Source organism: Schistocerca nitens, chromosome 3, assembly GCF_023898315.1.
Source record: "Schistocerca nitens isolate TAMUIC-IGC-003100 chromosome 3, iqSchNite1.1, whole genome shotgun sequence".
Taxonomy (NCBI): Eukaryota; Metazoa; Arthropoda; class Insecta; order Orthoptera; family Acrididae; genus Schistocerca; species Schistocerca nitens.
In genome coordinates, this window is record NC_064616.1 from 244,302,774 (window position 1) to 244,320,987 (window position 18,214).

At 40.9% G+C, this 18,214-nt stretch overlaps 1 protein-coding gene across 2 annotated transcripts in view; it reads right to left on the bottom strand.

Annotated features, from left to right (window-relative positions):
* The window catches only part of LOC126249559 (paired mesoderm homeobox protein 2-like), a 584,838-nt gene that overhangs the window by 523,521 nt on the left and 43,103 nt on the right, over nt 1-18,214 (bottom strand). The window lies entirely within an intron of this gene.

The window sequence follows — 18,214 nt, forward strand, 5'->3', positions numbered from 1 at the left end:
AAAACACTCGATTCGCATTCCGCAGGACGGCACTTCTAATAGTTGTCTTAACGTCAACCAGGTTTAGGATTTATTCGCTTTCCTTAAATCGCAAGAAGCAATGTCCTTCGAAAAGGACACGCTCTATTTACCCTTCTAACCTTTACTATTTCCAGATTGTACATCGTCGCCAGTGATTTCGACACTACGTTAAATACTAATATTCTTTTTCTTTCTATAAATAAAGAAATCAACCCGAATTTCAATTTAAGGGGGGAAAGAATAAAGACAAACTGAATGTAGATGACAAATCCGAACATTGTCACTCACACGAAATTTTTAGGGTTATCTATTGGTTTAGTCCTGTCGAGAGGTAACAGCGAATGTCTTGTGAAATTCCAATGTGCGCTGATGACCTCAAACGTTTCGCACCATAAAGTTAAAAAACTGTTGTTCCTATGTGGAAGCCAGCTTTGTCTATGGAACCATTTTTTTAGAATCAAATGTCAAAATATGGGCACAGTTTTCTAACTACAGCACAGATTGTATGGATTAATAACTAAAAATCATATTCAAAATATCGGTTTATAAAATTATGGTTGGATAGCTCAGAGTAGTCTTTATATACATTAAAAATAAAACATCTGCTTTATTCTATAATATCCTCTAACTGCTAATGTATATTACTGGAAAACCTTATGCTCGAGATCAGTTATGGACAATACAAACCTCCTTTCAACTTCTTGAGATCAACACTGAATTTAGCATGAAGAATGCTGATTTAGTTTTTCGGACAAATGCATGCGGAAATTCGATAGATGTAACACAACGGTACGGATGTTCTCATGGTCCACATATCAGCGTGTGTGTGTGTGTGTGTGTGTGTGTGTGTGTGTGTGTGTGTGTGTGTGTGTGTGTGTGTGTGGAAAGGGGGGATGAGGTGTCAGTATGTGCATGGCATGTAATATCTGCACTGAATGGAAATTGTGACTTTTTTACATTATTAAATACCTTACGTACAAACGAACATTAGAAACAACGTAAAAATCGTTTTCAGACTACACATGCAAGTCATTATATGTCTGTTTTATAATCTCATTTCATTGGGCTGGTAATTGTCATATCATTACAAAATAGATCTATGAGTGAATATACAACTTCTGACGCATCACAAGAGCATATCTTCTGGACTATTGTCAACTCAGTATGAGGAAACATAAAAAAGAAGTGATATCAGATAGTTATCTTCCGAAAATATTCGTCCCTATTTCTCCAAGTAGTGGCATACGTAAGATCCTAAGTAATTCCTCACATGGAGGTATCACTGATATTGAGGAAGTCGATTTTCCTTGTTATATGAAGGTAAACCTGCACTGTGGAATCTATTCGAATGTGTGGAAAGGAGGGATGAGGTGTCAATATGTGCACTGCTGTAATATCTGGATTCCAAAAAATGGCTCTGAGCACTATGGGACTTAACAGCTGAGGTCACCAGTCCCCTAGAACTTAGAACTACTTAAACCTAACTAACCTAAGGACATCACACACATCCATGCCCGAGGCAGGATTCGAACCTGCGACCGTAGCGGTCGCGCGGTTCCTGACTGAAGCGCCTAGAACCGCTCGGCCACTCCGGCCGGCCTATCTGGATTCCAAAGGAATGTTTATTTGCTACCATATCAATGGAAGATCGCTCTGGATGCTTAAATAATAGGACTCGTATTCGCGAGGACGACGTTTCAAACATGCCTCTGGCCGTTCTGATTTAGATTTTCCGTGATTTCCTTGAATCGCTTAAGGCAAATGCAGGGATGGTTCCTTCGAATGGGCACGGATGTTTTCCTTCTACATCCTTCCGTAATCCTTGCTTGTGTTCCGCCTCTGATGACCTTAGTGTCGACGGGACGTTAACCACTAATCTCCTCCTCCTTCACTTAAATAACAGCATATTTTCGAGTTATCGATAATTGATCGAAAGCATGTAACCGTAAATCGAACAATATCAGTTGACGAACACTCTCTATAAATACTTTTTTATAGTGACAGCTCTTACTTTGTGCTCCAGTCTTATTTCCGTTGTCTGGCCAGGTTTTATTTGTTCTTAGTAACTGTTTCATTCAAGGATAACTGCAGCTAAAATCCACCGTAAAATTCAAATTTAAATTGGTCCCAATTTTGACCGCACACTATTCATCGTCCAAGGAAAGCAGGACTTCATGAAACCTAAATTTGTCGGTAAGATGATGTAGCAGATTATGCTCCCTTCATTGTTAAAATCTCTTTTGATTCAATACGCAGCTATCAATTTTGATGTTGGATGTATCTTTTAATTTGTGATTTCATTGGAAGCAGCATGTAGACCTAGTACTGGATGAAGGTGGTTTAAAAAACGAAGGTAAATCTGAGAGTCACCCGAGGAAATACATTACCCAGCCACTTTTTCTGAGACGATGTGTTTAGAACTTTCGCCTCTCGTCAATTGGTTTAACACAGTCACATATTTTCTGAGTACATGTCAGCACCAGTTGCACATTTCTTTTTAAAATAAGATAAAAGTGCAACTGATGCTGAAATTTTCTTCAAACCATTACTACAGTTGCGGAATCTACACCAAGATGCTCAATATGCTGGACAAGAAAGTTACATGTTTACCGTCAATTTGTCGAATCCATTGCGAATACTGCAGCTGTCCTATGCAAAATACCACATTGGCTCAAATGGTTCAAATGGCTCTGAGCACTAGGCGACTTAACTTCTAAGGTCATTAGTCGCCTAGAACTTAGAACTAATTAAACCTTAGCGGTCGCTCGGCTCCAGACTGTAGCGCCTAGAACCACACGGCCACTCCGGCCGGCAAAACACCACATTCTTTGGGCTTCCATGTTTTCAGAGTACCCTAGTAACATTAACGTCTATATTACAAGGGAGGAACATTACCATAATTCTGCAGTCGGTACCTCATTGTTCCAGTACTGCGAACATATTTCACATATTTTTACACACTGATAAAAAATCTCGCTCTTTGTTAGGCCGCAGCATATATCTCTCAAGACTTCTTCACTGCTCGATGTTTCGATCTTTCAGCTGCTATGTTCTTCGGGATTCGACTGGTATACCTGGATGGCTGCACACTTCCGAAAGACAGTGCCGCGTTCACTCCTAAAAGGCTATCTTCCCGCACTTTTTCGGGAATGTGAAGTAGTAGTAGTAGTAGTAGTAGTAGTTGTTGTTGTTGTTGTTGTTGTTGTGGTATTCAGTCCAGAGACTGGTTTGATGCAGGTCTCCGTGCTGCTCTATCCTGTCCAAGCTTCTTCATCTCCTAGTACCTACTGCAACCTACATCCTTCTGAATCTGCTTAGTGTATTCATCTCTTGGTCTCCCTCTACGATTTTTACCCTCCACGTTGCCCTCCAACACTAAATTGGTGATCCCTTGATGCCTCAGAACATGTCCTACCAACCGATCCCTTCTTCTAGTCAAGTTGTGCCACAAATTTCTCTTCTCCCCAATTCTATTCAATATCTCCTCATTAGTTATGTGATCTGCCCATCTAATCTTCAGCATTCTTCTGTAGCACCACATTTCGAAAACTTCTATTCTCTTCTTGTCCAAACTATTTATCGTCCATGTTTCACTTCTATAGATGGCTACACTCCATACAAATACTTTCAGAAACGACTTCCTGACACTTAAATCTATACTCGATGTTAACAAATTTCTCTTCTTCAGAAACGCTTTCATTGCCATTGCCAGTCTGCATAAATAGCGAAACGTCTTCTACTTTGTCATTTTCTAATCTAATTCCCTCAGCATCACCTGATTTAATTCGACTACATTCCATAATCCTCGTTTTGCTTTTGTTGATATACATCTTATATTCTCCTATTCCGTTCACTTGTACTTCTAATTCTTTGTTGTCTCTGATAGAATTACAATGTCATCGGCAAGATCAAGGTTTTTATTTCTTCTCCCTGTATTTTAATTCCTACTCAAAATTTTTCTTTGGTTTTCTTTACTCCTTACTCAGTGAACAGACTGAATAATATCGGGGATAGGCTACAGCCCTGTCTCACTCCCTTCTCAACCACTGCTTACGTTTCATACCTTCCGACACGTATAACTGCCGTCTAGTTTCTGTACAAATTGTAAATAACCTTTCGCTGCCTGAATTTTGCACCTGATCCCCTCAGAAATGTAAAGAGTGTATTCGAGTCAAAGTTGTCATAAGCTTTTTCTAAGTCTACAAATGCTATAAACTTAGATTTGCCTTTCCTTAACCTATCTTCTAAGATAAGTCGTAGGGTCAGTACTACCTCGCGTGTTCCTACGTTTCTACGGAATCTAAACTGGTCTTCCCCAAGGTCGGCTTCTACCAGTTTTTCCATTCGACTGTAAAGAATTCGTGTTAGAAATTTGCAACCGGGACTTATTGAACTGATAGTTCGATAATTTGCAAATCTGTCAACACCTGCTTTCTTTGGAATTGGAATTTTTATGTTCTTCTTTAAGTCTGAGGGCATTTCGCCTGTCTCATACATCTTGCTCACCAGATGGAATAGTTCTCCTAAGGCTACTGTGTTCTAACGAATAGTTGTCTACTCCCGCGGATTTGTTTCGACTTGCGTCTTTCAGTGTTGTATCAAAGTCTTCTAGCAGTATCATATCCCCCTTCTCATCTTCATCTGCTTCCCCTTCCCTTTCTGTGATATTGCCTTCCAGTTCCTTAGCTTTTTATAGTCCCTCTGTATACTGCTTCCACGTTTCAGCTTCCCCTTCTTTGCTTAGAACTGGTTTTTCATCTGAGGTCTTGATATTCATACAGCAGTTCTCCATTTCTTCAAACGTTTCTTTAATTTTCCTGTAGGTGATATCTATCTTTCTCCTGTTTACATATGCTTCTGTATCATTATATTCGTTCTCTAGCCATTTCTGCATATCCCTTTTGCTCGTCCTGTCACTTTAATTTTTAGACGTTTTTATTTCCTCTACCCTTCTCCATTTGCTAGATTTTTATATTGACTCCTTTTATCAGTTAAATTCGACATCTTGTATGATTTCCAAGATTTTGTACTAGGACTTAACGTTTCTACCTATCACTCCTGAAATTCAAACATTCTTATAATTATGAAAACAAAATGAAGACTTTGTGATTGTTTGGAACAAACCAACCGTTCGTTGCAGTGAACATATATTTTGGAGAAACGATTCTGTATTTGATATGTACAGTTTTGTGGAACTTAACACATCACGAACTTCATAAATATTTTCTCGAATCTCACACCCGACAATTTTACCCAGTAAGTTTTCAGAGCCAGTATAAACTGACTGCAGCTTAGGCCAGACACGCACTTTAATCTTGTGTCACAGCGCGTCCTTTATCCTGGTAACGTGCCAGGACTGTCTATCTCCCTGGCATTTTCTTGCGGTTGCCTGCCAGCGTTTTGGCAGCCAATGCGCAAATAGCTTCCGATGGCTTGTTGCTTCCGTAACTGTTTTAGCCGCTTCCGGACACTGTCCGTGATATTCATCGATCGTGTTTGATGGAACTATGAGGCGACACTAGGATTTAAAATGTGCACAATGAATTTCTCGAATACAGAACTAGTTTTTCATTAATACGCATAAATATTTACGAAAAGAAGTAAATGCAACTTACATGTGTATAAAGGAACAAAGTTTTGTTTTTCTAAGCATAATTGTTGTTGCTAGCGCAACTCAGCCGAATGGTATGAAGCAACGTAACAGTCTATGAATGCAAAGAGGCAGGGTGCCAAGAACACGTGTTCCTTAGATTTCTCCTTTTCTTATCGAAGAGGGATTATAGGAGGTCAGGAGATTTGAACTGAAAGCACTACACATTTTTGAAGAGCACGCTTAGTATAATTCATTATCACATAATCATGGCCTCAAGACGCTTTGCAAGAAAACTATAAGTCAGATTAACCGTAGTTACTTTTGAAACCGTCATTTTGCGACTATAACCGTGTGATGGTCCGAGATGTGAAAATTTACCCAACAAGTGAGAGAGAACATTACATGTTCGGACCACACGAAGCGTTAAGTCAGTTTTACATTAGGACAGTCCGAAAATTTCTGTTGTTCATTTTGAATTTGCATCGAGATGTGATTTTAAAATAAGAATGTATTTAAATTTATTCCTTCACCTGCTTGTCTGGTGTCAGAACGTAAAATTCGAAATCATTTACTTAATAAAGTTTTACGTTTTTTCTGTATTCTACCTGGCTCATTGAAATAAATTAAAAATCTCTCGTCTTTCTGTCAGTTATGTTAAATCTCACAAATCAGCTACACAGTCCTATCATATGAATGTGACCATCGCCGATGTTCGACGTCAACGTGCAGTAGCCACTCATAGACGGCAGGTGACAGCACTATCAATGGAGGGTACATAATGGGTATCGGGGGTTGGGGGGGGGGGAGGGGATGCTGAAAACCGTGCAGTCGTTGTCATAATGCGGAAACGACGAAGAAAGTAATGTCCGGATCGGTGGATTGGAAGGAACGGTCCAACACCCTGTCCACCCCGCATCCAGACATTACGCCCCTTGACTTTTTTTTCTGGGTCTATATCAAGGACAGAGTCTTCGTCACACCAGTTGCTGACGTCGACGAACTGAAGGCTAGGATACAGGCTGCTGGGGGTATTGTGACAGAGTAGTAGTAGTGGTAGTAGAGGGGTTTTTGGGCGCACAACAACAAGGTCTTCAGCGCCCGTTCAGTGACAGAGGGAGACGGGTGTCAAGAAAAATCCCAGAACAGGAATATAAAACGGAACATAAAACACGGGGAACAATCGTTGAAAAATATTGTGACAGAACACATGTTACGAAACACCTGGCGGGAACTGAAATACCGCCTCGACATTTTCCGAGTTACCAAGGGAGAACACGTTGATGTTTACTAACGTAACTGGTCTTAAAAAACTGGGAACACTAACCTACGTAACGACAGCAAAGGTATATTATTATGTCAAACGGTTATTATGTAATAAATTGTTATAATCAGGGCAAAACTTTGTGCGCACCCTGTATATGACGACACTGAACGGGTAATACAGTATGTAAAGATAATCTAATAGTCATGGGGGATTGGAACATGCTTGTAGGGGAAGGAATAGAAGAAATTTTTACGAGAGAATATGGGCTTGCTGATAGAAATGGGAGAGGAGAAAGACTAATTGAGTTCGACAATAAATTTCAGATGGTAACAGTGCGTCCTCTGTTCCAGAATTAAAAGGCATGGAGGTATACATGGGAAAGACTGGGAGACACGGAAGGTTCCAGCTGGATTATATCATGATCAGCTGGAGATTCCGAAATTAGATATTGGATTGTACAGCGTATCCAGGCGCAGGCATAGACTCAGAACACAATTTAGTAATGATGAGGAGTAGACTGAAGTTTAAGATAATCGTCCGAAAGAATCAATGTGAAAGGAAGGGGGATACTGATATACTGAGCAATGACGAGACCCGTTGAAGTTCGCTAAGGAGGTGGATACTGCGATATGGAACACCAGAGTAGGCAGCTCAGTTGAACACGAATGTACATCTCTAAAAAGGGCAATCAGAAATGAGGGACAGACAAATATAGGTATAAGGAAGGTAAGTGCAAAGAAAGCTTGGTAACATATGACACACTTCTCCAATTGATTAACGACAGAAGGAAGTACAAAAATGTTCAGGGAGAGACAGGAATACAGAAATATATATCCCTTAGGAATGAAATAAATAACAAAAAATGGTAGGCAAGGCGAAATGGCTGCAGGAAAAATGCGAAGAAATCGGAAAAGAAATAATAGTCACGAGGACTGATTCAGCATTTAGAAAAGTCAAAACAGCCTTCGGTGAATTTACAAGCAATGGTGACCGGTCACAATATTAAGAGTGCAATATGAATTCCACTGTTAAATTCAGAAAATAAAGCTGATAGGTGGAAGGAATACACTCAATGCCTCTATCGGGGGGGGGGGGGGGGGGGGGGGGGGATGAGAAGGGTGGGAAGGAGGGGGAGGACTTGTCTGACGTGTTAGAAAAGGAAGGTGGAGTCGACTGGGATGAAACAGGAGGTCCAGTATTAGGGTCGGACTTTAAAAGAGCTATCGAAGACTTGAGATCAAATAAGGGAGAAAGGATAGATAACACCGGACTCTCTAAAATCATTGGGGAAGTGGCAACCGAACGACTATTCTAGTTGGTATGTAGCATCTATGAGGTTGGAGACGTACCATCAGACTTTCGGAAGAATATCATCCACACAGTTCTGTAGATAGCAAGGGTAGATAAGTACGAAACTGTCGCAAAATCAGCTTAAAAACTCACGCATCCAAGCTGCAGACACGTACAGTATACACAAAAGCGGAAAAGAATACCGAGGATTAGTTAGATGACAATACGTTTGGCTTTAGGAAAGGTAAAGGCACCAGAGGGACAGTTCTGACTTGGCGCTTGATAATGGAAGCAAGGTTGAAGAAAAATCAAGGGACGCTCATAGCATTCTCTACCTAGAAAAACCGTTCGGCAATGTAAAATGGTGCAAGATCTTCGAAATTAGAAAGACGACTAATATACTGTACAATATGTACAAGAACTAAGAGGAACAGTAAGAGAGGAAGACAAAGAAAAAGTGCTCGCATTAATAAAGGATTAATACAGGGACGCGTTCTTTCACCACCACTGTTCAATCTATACATCGAAGAAGCAATGTCGGAAATGAAAAAAAGGTTAAAGAGTGGGATTAAGATGCAGGGTAAAAGGATATCAATGATAAGATTCGCTGATGGCAATGATATCTACAGTGAATACGAAGAAGAATTACAGAATCTTTTAGATGGAATAAGTCTAATGAATACAGAATATGGACTGAGAATAAACCAGAAAAAGACAAAGGTAATGATATGTAGCCGAATTGAGAATAGCGAGAAGCTTAGCATCATAACTGGAGATCACGAAATAGACAAAGTTAAGGAATTCTGCTTCCTTGGAAGCGAAAATACTCATGACGGATGAATGAAGGAGCACATAAAAAACAGCCAAACACAGACGAAGAGGGTATTTCTGGCCAACTTCTGGTTTAAGTATTTCTACGTCTAGGGGACTAAAGACCACAGATGTTAAGTCCCATAGTGCTCAGAGCCATTTGAACCATTTTTTAAACATTGACTGAAATGTTGTTACTTAGATAACACATGTGGATTCAACGAAATTTAGATGTGTCCCTAAACTTTCTGCAAGCATTGTACTGATACATTCGACGAACTAAAACAGGAAAAGTTTTGTTGCAGATCTGTCCCCAATATTTGAATCTTCCAGCCGGAAGAAAAGACTGACAGCATTGTTTCAAATATTGTGGCTGATTCCAGAGACAATACAGATGTTGTATCCATATCACTTAACCTGGGAGAGCCTGAGATGCGGGAGAGAGATAAAAGCTCTATTAACTGTTTGAGATGGACATACAACTTTCGTGCAGATAAATAAAGGTCTTGATCCCAGTGGCACAAGTTTACGTAAGAGGAAGAAAATGAGTGTTGAGGACAAGATGTAGGTCCTGCTCGAAAAAAAAAAAGTCAGCCTGAAAGGGAGAAAGCATTCGCACGATTGAAAATAAAATACCTAGAGGCACCTACGAAAGAATATGTAAATTTATTTCTACGAGCATGGGTGTGGCTATGAGAACATCCCACTTCATTATTTTAGTTGAGTCAAAAAAGCATATGGAATTTAGGAATTAAGTGATTGATATAGAACTCAAAAATGAGAAGTAGAAAGGTGTCGGAACAAACTGATATTATTAGAGAATGATTACCTTATGGGCATGATGTACTTCCATTTAAAATAAAATTAAAATGTTGTTTAATTTTTTTACTACGTTTTGTAAATTTCTTAGAAGCAGTTTGCCATTTTAATAAAAACATTTTGTATTAAGTTCTCTGTTTCTTCGTTGCAGTAAACCTGTTGATGATGGGAGGGTATATAAGGGCTTTTATCACAGTGATTCAGTACTATGCAAAAGTTATTACCTAAATGATACGCAAGAGAGTTAATAAATATCTGTTTTACAAACGAATCGCTGTTTTCACCTTAAAGGAGAAATGTGACAGCTTGTAGCAGGAAGGGGTTCAGTTACCATCTGAAAACATTCGTTCTTAGTAATAAATGAGGAATTACGTAACGTTCCATGATGTGTTAAAATATTACGAGTTGTTGAACTATTAGAACTCTGACGAAGAGAAAAATTATTTTAATAATTTTATCTAAAAATTTGTGAATTACATAAGAAAATAAGCGTCACTGAAAGTTTTTCAGCTGAACAGATGGGTTTCTTGAATAGATAGCACTTTTTTCTGTAAGGTGCAAAATATGCCCAAACTAACCTAAAATAAAGTCTGAATCTGGTACAGTCATTTAAGAGGTGCCTATTAATCAAAATGATGTAACACGCCTTCACTGTTGTGAGCCGCCAAAATACTATTAATCTTCTTCTTCAAAAAAATGGTTCAAATGGCTCTGAGCACTATGGGACTTAACATCTTAGGTCATCAGTCCCCTAGAACTTAGAGTCCCAGTCGCGCGGTTCCGGACTGCGCGCCTAGAACCGCGAGACCACCGCGGCCGGCTCTTCTTCTTCTTCATCATCAGGTTGAGCTACCACGATAATATTAGGGTGTCATTTTCTTCTTGTAATAAAATATCTAACAAGGGAACCTTCCCATCGCACCCTCCTCAGATTTAGTTATAAGTTGGCACAGTCGATAGGCCTTGAAAAACCGTGCGGTTAGTAGACGAAAGGAAGTGCCTCTCCAATGGGAACGGAAAAAATTTCATCGCAAGGTCATAGGTCAACCGATTTCTCCACAAGAGAACACGTCTGATATATCCAATACGACACTGGTGACGGCATGTGCGTCACATGACAGGAATATGTTGTCGACCCACCTAACTTGTACACATGGCGAATGGGTAAAATGATTCTTCTACCTTGCCCGATTTAGGTTTTCAAGTGGATGTTTCGATGTTTGTTTAGATGTAGCGTCCCCATACTACGGCGCAGTTACCTCGCATCGGACGGACGGACGGACGGACGGACAGATAATAATTGTCTGAAAATAAAAAATTAAACTTTTACTCGAGGGAAGACCTGAACCAAAGACCCTTCGTTGTTCAGCTGCTCACGCTAACCACGGTACCACGGCGCTCCTGAACTCAGAACAGCCTTGATGTTGCTTATCTTGCACATGGACTACTCAGTTTGTATATTTTGCTTATTTTTTTCATAGTTCCACACAACTTCTTCCTGTTTTCTCGATTGATCTGTGTTCAGTTTTTCAAGGCCTATCCACTGTGCCAACTTATAACTAAATCTGAGGGGGGTGCGATGGGGAGGTTCCCTTATAAGTAGTTCACAGTCAGATTCAATTCGGCCGCGCTTCTCTCCATCCCGGTGTTGGTGGTGTCGGAGCTGCGCCTGCGTCGCGCTTTGGCAAACAGTGGCGACTTGCGCGCGATACTCTGTCGCGCCACCGTATACCTGAGCGAGCGAGCAACCCATTTCGCCGCCGAGGATCTGTAGCTGCCGCAAACCGCCGTCACGCCCCGGTCAACGCACCTGTAGTGACGCGAGCAATCTCGTTCCTTTTGTGATCAGATACGACATATTACACGTGAATATGTATTTCATTTTGTAGAACTATTTTTAAGTCATTACTCACATTATCTCTCTTTCCAAGCATGAATCCCGACTTCGCGGGGTCTGCTGTTATGGTTAACCGGATTTGGCGTTTTAATTTGGAAGGGATGGCCGGATGCCCTTCCTGTCGCCACCCCGTACCCCCCAGGACGGAATCGATGTACCCCAACTGTCTGCGTCTAGTGTAAATCGTGGAAGAGTGCGGACGTGTCGCAGATGTCTGCGAGCCGTGTAACTGAGCCGGAACGGGGGGGACCAACCCGGTATTCATATAGCGGGATGTGGAAAACCGCTTAAAAACCACATCCAGGCTGGTCGGCACACCGGCCCTCGTCGTTAGCCCCCCGGGCGGATTCGATCCGGGGCCGGCGCGCCTACACGAGTACAGGAAGCAGTGCGTTAGCGCTATCGGCTATCCTGGTGGGTTCATTACTCATTACTCACATTATGTTCCCAAAATAAATACAAAGATTGGTTTGAAATTACATTCTTACCACAAAATCACGTGTCTCTTAGTGGGTATAGTGCACCTTCTACGTGCTTGGACAGTTTCATTTCTTGTTGGTCTGAGGACACGCAAGTGCGTCATTTTTAGTGGCCCGTATGTCCACCAGGTGTTCCGATGAGCTATGCGGTACTGGCCGCAATCCGGGCAGCCGCACCTTCAAGTACATACGCCGACGGTAAGGCCCTCGCGTTTCCTATAGCCGCCACCTCGCCACGAGGGCGCTGCAACGAACGATTCCGCCGCTGCCAATGAGATGCAAGAGTCTCCTCTCCGGAGATCCAGCGGTGAGTGTACTTAAGTTCGAACATTCATGCACTGATCCTATTTTGCGTGTTTGTCAGTTGAATAACATTTACATACTTTCGTAGTGGCCAGGCCTCGACATCTTCTCAATAGACATTGTATTGAAGACTGACAAATTTATAAATTTTTTGTATCTGCATACATTCCTTCATTCAAATAGACTGTTAGCAAATGACGCTGCAAATACATCAACAAAGATAAGTTTTGTTTTTACTATTTCATATTAGATGTAGCATAAATTAATATCTTAGTTCTCTGTTCGTGAACAGCACCTATTCCTGGCTCCTGTATCCACTAAAGTATCACACAGTGCGCAAAGGAAGCCATATCAAGCTTCAGGTTCAAAGATACTGATAAGGAATACTACTAGACATTAGACAAATAACATAACCCGATTGTTTGTTATAACCAAACGCTTGAAAAGCAATACACATTCAAAACAATAATTTCTAATCCTTACGTCCCTCAGAGCCAAGTATTTTACAACTCTCGCGGACATTACTTAATAAGTTATTCAATCTTTTGCTGACGTCACAGTACATTTAATCTCTCACGACGTTTGTTGTTGACGACATGTATTTACTCGAAAGGAACAGCTGTGTCCTTCCATTGAACACATGACAGTGAAATTATCTGCATGACAGAAGTCTGCGTTACATACACATTCATTCTTAGCATTCCTTCACGTACCACATTCCTACAAGATCGAGTTGAAAGTCATCTCTTTCAAAACTATTTCTACTCTCCCAACAAGTAATGAAGATCCATTTAAATGCGGTTGCTGTACTTGAATGTACTAAAACGTCCAGAATACCGGAAATGTATACTCTAGTTTGTTACTTGGTAGAGCCATTCTCATGTAAGTTCTACGTGGTTTTCCGAAATCATTACTGGTGAATGATGGCGATAGTTCTCATACACTGTCCAACAGCAGTAACAAATCAACGTCCTGTACAATAACATTATTATTATTATTATTATTATTATTATTATTATTATTATTATTGTTATTATTATTATTGTTGTTGTTTTTGCTACGGTCGCGGGTTCGAATCCTGCCTCGGGCATGGATGTGTGTGATGTCCTTAGGTTAGTTAGGTTTAAGAAGTACTAAGTCTCGGCGACTGATGACCTCAGATCTTAAGTCTCATAGTGCTTAGAGTCATTTGAACCATTTTGTTATTGTTTTGGTCCATAGTTTTCTTAATTGAAATGTCCATTTAAAATTATTAGTTAGCAAGATGATTTTACTTTCTCATCCTTCAAAAATCTTACCATGAATTCTTCACGGTGTGGCGCCTTTCGTTGTTATAATCATATCTTGCCACTCCTATTTTTCAAATTCTCTGTGAATTTGTGCACTTTATTTGTTCAAAAAAATGGTTCAAATGGCTCTGAGCACTATGGGACTTAACATCTATGATCATCAGTCCCCTAGAACTTAGAACTACTTAAACCTAACTAACCTAAGGACAGCACACAACACCCAGCCATCACGAGGCAGAGAAAATCCCTGACCCCGCCGGGAATCGAACCCGGGAACCCGGGCGTGGGAAGCGAGAACGCTACCGCACGACCACGAGATGCGGGCACACTTTATTTGTGTTCTAAAGGCTACACGAATTATTATGACGTGTTGTGTTATGTTCATTTCTTGTAAATTCTCCTTTGTTTCTACTAGGCATTTAATCTTGACCTTGGAACAGACAATCTTAAATAAAATTTTGATAAGCCTGCTGGTGTCCATTTCGTAAATATTTATACAGAATTTTATGAGAAGCTTGAGCCTTCAGTATTTTTCTTTATCTAAACTCGATTTTCTTGTAAGGGTTCATATAACTTCCTAAGAATTTTCAGTATTTTGTTTTCAATATTTGTTAATTTAGAGGGAGATATGATGGATATTGTTTTTGTTGCATATGAGGCATCTGGTAATATGGGTGCCTTATGATGCTTCAGTTTCGGATTGTTGTAGAGACTATACGATGGTCTACATTCCTTTTGAAGTTTGATGGCTCAACCAGTGTCGGAACCACTATTCAGTCTCGACGGCAGTATGCTCTCTGAAGGGTATTTGAAGTAGTTTTGACATTGAAGTGATCCCCTATCCATCATCAAAAGAAAACCCTGCTATGTAGATTTACACACGTTGCTTTTTCTTAGGTGCCATTTAGATGACTGCCTTCAAAGCCGTCTCCTTTAGTTTTCATACGGAAAACTGCTACATTGTCAGTTATGGCTAAGCAATTAACAGTAATTTTGCATACAGAATTTACGAAGTTTATACAGTTTGTCACAAACATTAAGCGCCAAAGTATACGAACACTTGGAGATGGTCGAAAGCGAATATTTACATAAACTACTTATTATAGCAACACCTTAGGTTAATAGCAACTCTTAAAAAATTACGACCACCAGACTCAGTGAATGCAGTACAGTGACACAAAAATCGTTGTCGTACTCTCTCAAATACATTACTTGATCAAAAGTATCCAAGCACCCCTATGTAATGCGGAATTGACTACTAGATGTCACAAGAGGCGGACCTGGTAAAGCAAAAGAGGACGGGTAGTACTGTGCGCTCAGTAGAGAAACAGTAAAATCATAATGGGTTGGTCAGAAAATCTTATTAACTTTGAACGTGGACCAGGCACTGGATGTCACCTGAATAACAGATCCATCAAGAGAATTCCAACCGTTCTAAAGCTGGCCAAGTCGACTGCTGAAATGATAATTAAATCAAGACCATAAGCTGTCGACAGGCGTTGATATACATCAACGGGGACAGATGAAAATGTGTGCCCTGACCACGACCGGGACTCGAACCTGGGACCTCCTGCTTACATGGCAGACGCTTTATTTTTTTCTTAAATCTCAGTTTTTTCGCTTTAGTTCGTTGCATCTGCTCGGGGCGGACGTCTTAAGACACCCATTTAAGTTCGTCGTTGATCGATTAACTCAGTTTTTTATTACAGAGGGCAGCTAACCCTCTATCCATCTCAGCCACCGAGGGCACAGAGGATAGTGCGACTGCAGGGATTTATCCCTTGCAACGTCCTCGTGAGACCCACATTCCCAACTTAATGTCCACACACTACATTCGTAGTGCCCTGCCCATTACACTCATTACTCGCGGCAGACAATCTTACCGAGTCCCGTAAGAGTTCGGGCAATGCGTGTGCATCCAGCACAGAAGAAGAAAGTGAATGGCCGGTTAGCCTTAACTATAAGAAGATGGTATCTGTTCGTTCGAACAAGTCCGAAAGAACAGATACCATCTTCATAAAGTCGACTGCTAGTGGTTTGATTGTGGAGACGCGAAGGAACAACTACAGCTAAACCCGGACCAGGCAGAGCTCATGTACGATAGACAGCCACCGTTAACCATTGCGGAGGCTAGTTGCAAAAAATCGCATGATACCAGTGGAAGTAATCACTCTTGAGTTCCAGAGTGCTACCAGTAGTTCAGCTGGCACACTGACGGTGCGAAAAAAAAAAAGAGGTAGAATGGTCGTGCAGCTCCTCACAAGCCACACATTTCAATGCTTAATGTCCCCCCCCCCCCCCCCCCCCCCGGTAGCTGAGTGGTCAGCGTGACGGAATGTCAATCCTCAGGGCCCGGGTTCGATTCACGGCTGGGTCGGAGATTTTCTCGGCTCAGGGACTGGGTGTTGTGTTGTCCTAATCATCATCATTTCATCCCCATCGACGCGCAGGTCGCCGAAGTGGCGTCAAATCGAAAGGCGAACGGTCTACCCGACAGGAGGCCCTAGCCACACGACATTTAATTTTTTTTTCAGTGCTTAATGACGCTTGATGGTGTAAAGAGCGGCGCCACTGTATAGTAGATGAATGGTAACGAGTGATTTGGAGTGATGACTCACCCTACACCTTGTGTTAACCGGATGGAAGGGTTTGGGACTGGTTAATAGCTGGAAAAAATTACCTGTCATCATACTTAGTGCCACCAGCGAAGTACGGATTGTTTGGGGGTGTTTCTCGTGTGCTCCCCTTATTGCGCTTAGGAAAATGCTAAATGCAGATGGACGTGAAGACATTTTACAGGAATGTTTTCTGCATACAATAGAAAAACAGTTCGGAGACGGTAGCTGTTTGTATGAACGTGGCTATACATCCCGTCCGAAAGTGACATCTGGGGTGGGGGTGGGGGGGGGGGGGCAATAGCTTTTGGCGCTACAGTCTGGAACCGCGCGACCGCTACGGTCGCAGGTTCGAATCCTGCCTCGGGCATGGATGTGTGTGATGTCCTTAGGTTAGTTAGGTTTAAGTAGTTCTAAGTTCTAGGGGACTGATGACCTTAGAAGTTAAGTCCCATAGTGCTCAGAGCCATTTGAACCATTTTTTTTTTTTTTTTGGTACGTCCCACTGTGCTCGTTATTAGGGCTTTCACCTGTCCCATTCACGTATGGAACGTGGAAAGAATGAGTGTCTAAATGTCTATGTGAATACTGTAATTAATCTACCCTTGTGTTCACGATAACCTAAGGGAACAATCTGTAGGGAGTTGTAGTGTATTCATAATTTTATCATTTAAGGGCAGTTCTTCAGATTTCGTAGACAGTCTTGGGGTAGTTTACGTCTATCTACAGGAGACGGCCAGTTAAGTTCTTTCAAGATTTCTTTGACACTCTCCCACGGATAAAGAAGCCTGTGGTCATCTGCGCAGCCCCTCTCTGTATACGTCCAATATCTCCTGCTAGTCCTATTCGGTAAGGGTTCCACACACGTCAGCAACATTCTAAGATGTTTCTCACGAGTGATTTGTAAGCACTCTCCTTTGCAGATTTATTGTATTTTAGTAGTATTCTACCAATAAACCGATATGAGCTACCTGCTCTACTCACGACTGAGCCAATGTGATCGTTCCATTTCCTGTATCTATTAAGTGTTAGAGGAAATGGTATAACATTGGGCTACCATTTACTTTTTAAGATATAACTTATGTTGCAAATAAATTAAAAAAATTATGCAGAAAACAACACTTTGAAGTTACCTGCTTTAAATCATTATGATGAAATGTGACGTATCCACACTATTTTTTCTTATTTTTCGTTTAAAAAAATAGTGACAGGTTGACACAACTTTGAGATGTGGTCTAAATTTGGGCAGGTTCAAAAATATTGAGGTATCATTGAGTAAAATTCAGTAAAACTAAAGAAATACAATTTATTTAAAGAATACTGTATTAGAAACATTTTATGACGTAGCTGAAAAATAATACGGCAAATTTCTGTTTTTAAATCACAGTCGTTCATAAAAAAATGTGGTCACATAATACAAAACATACTACCCAATCGAAAAAGACACTAAATTTCTTTATCAGATCCTCCACATTTGTTATGGGCCCACGTATTATACGTGATGCATATAACGCACAGCTCTCCTTGCACGTCATCAGAAAATTGCACTCCGCATCGTCAGTACCTGGCTTTTTTCTTTTTTCTCTTTTTCAGTAGGGATGTCTAAATCACTCAAGTTGTCATCAATGAGTGGCGTGACCGGTTCATCTAACCGTGACTCATTGAACTATCTTATTGCATTTTTCGTCCATTTCAGTTTCTATTTTTTTCATTTATTTTTTTCATCCCCCATCTTTTTGGATGAGACTTCACCCTCTTTTTAAACTTCTGTTTCTTTTTTGCAGCGTTTCCTTTGGGGGCATTGGTAGAAAATTCTTCTTCCGAAGGACTAGCA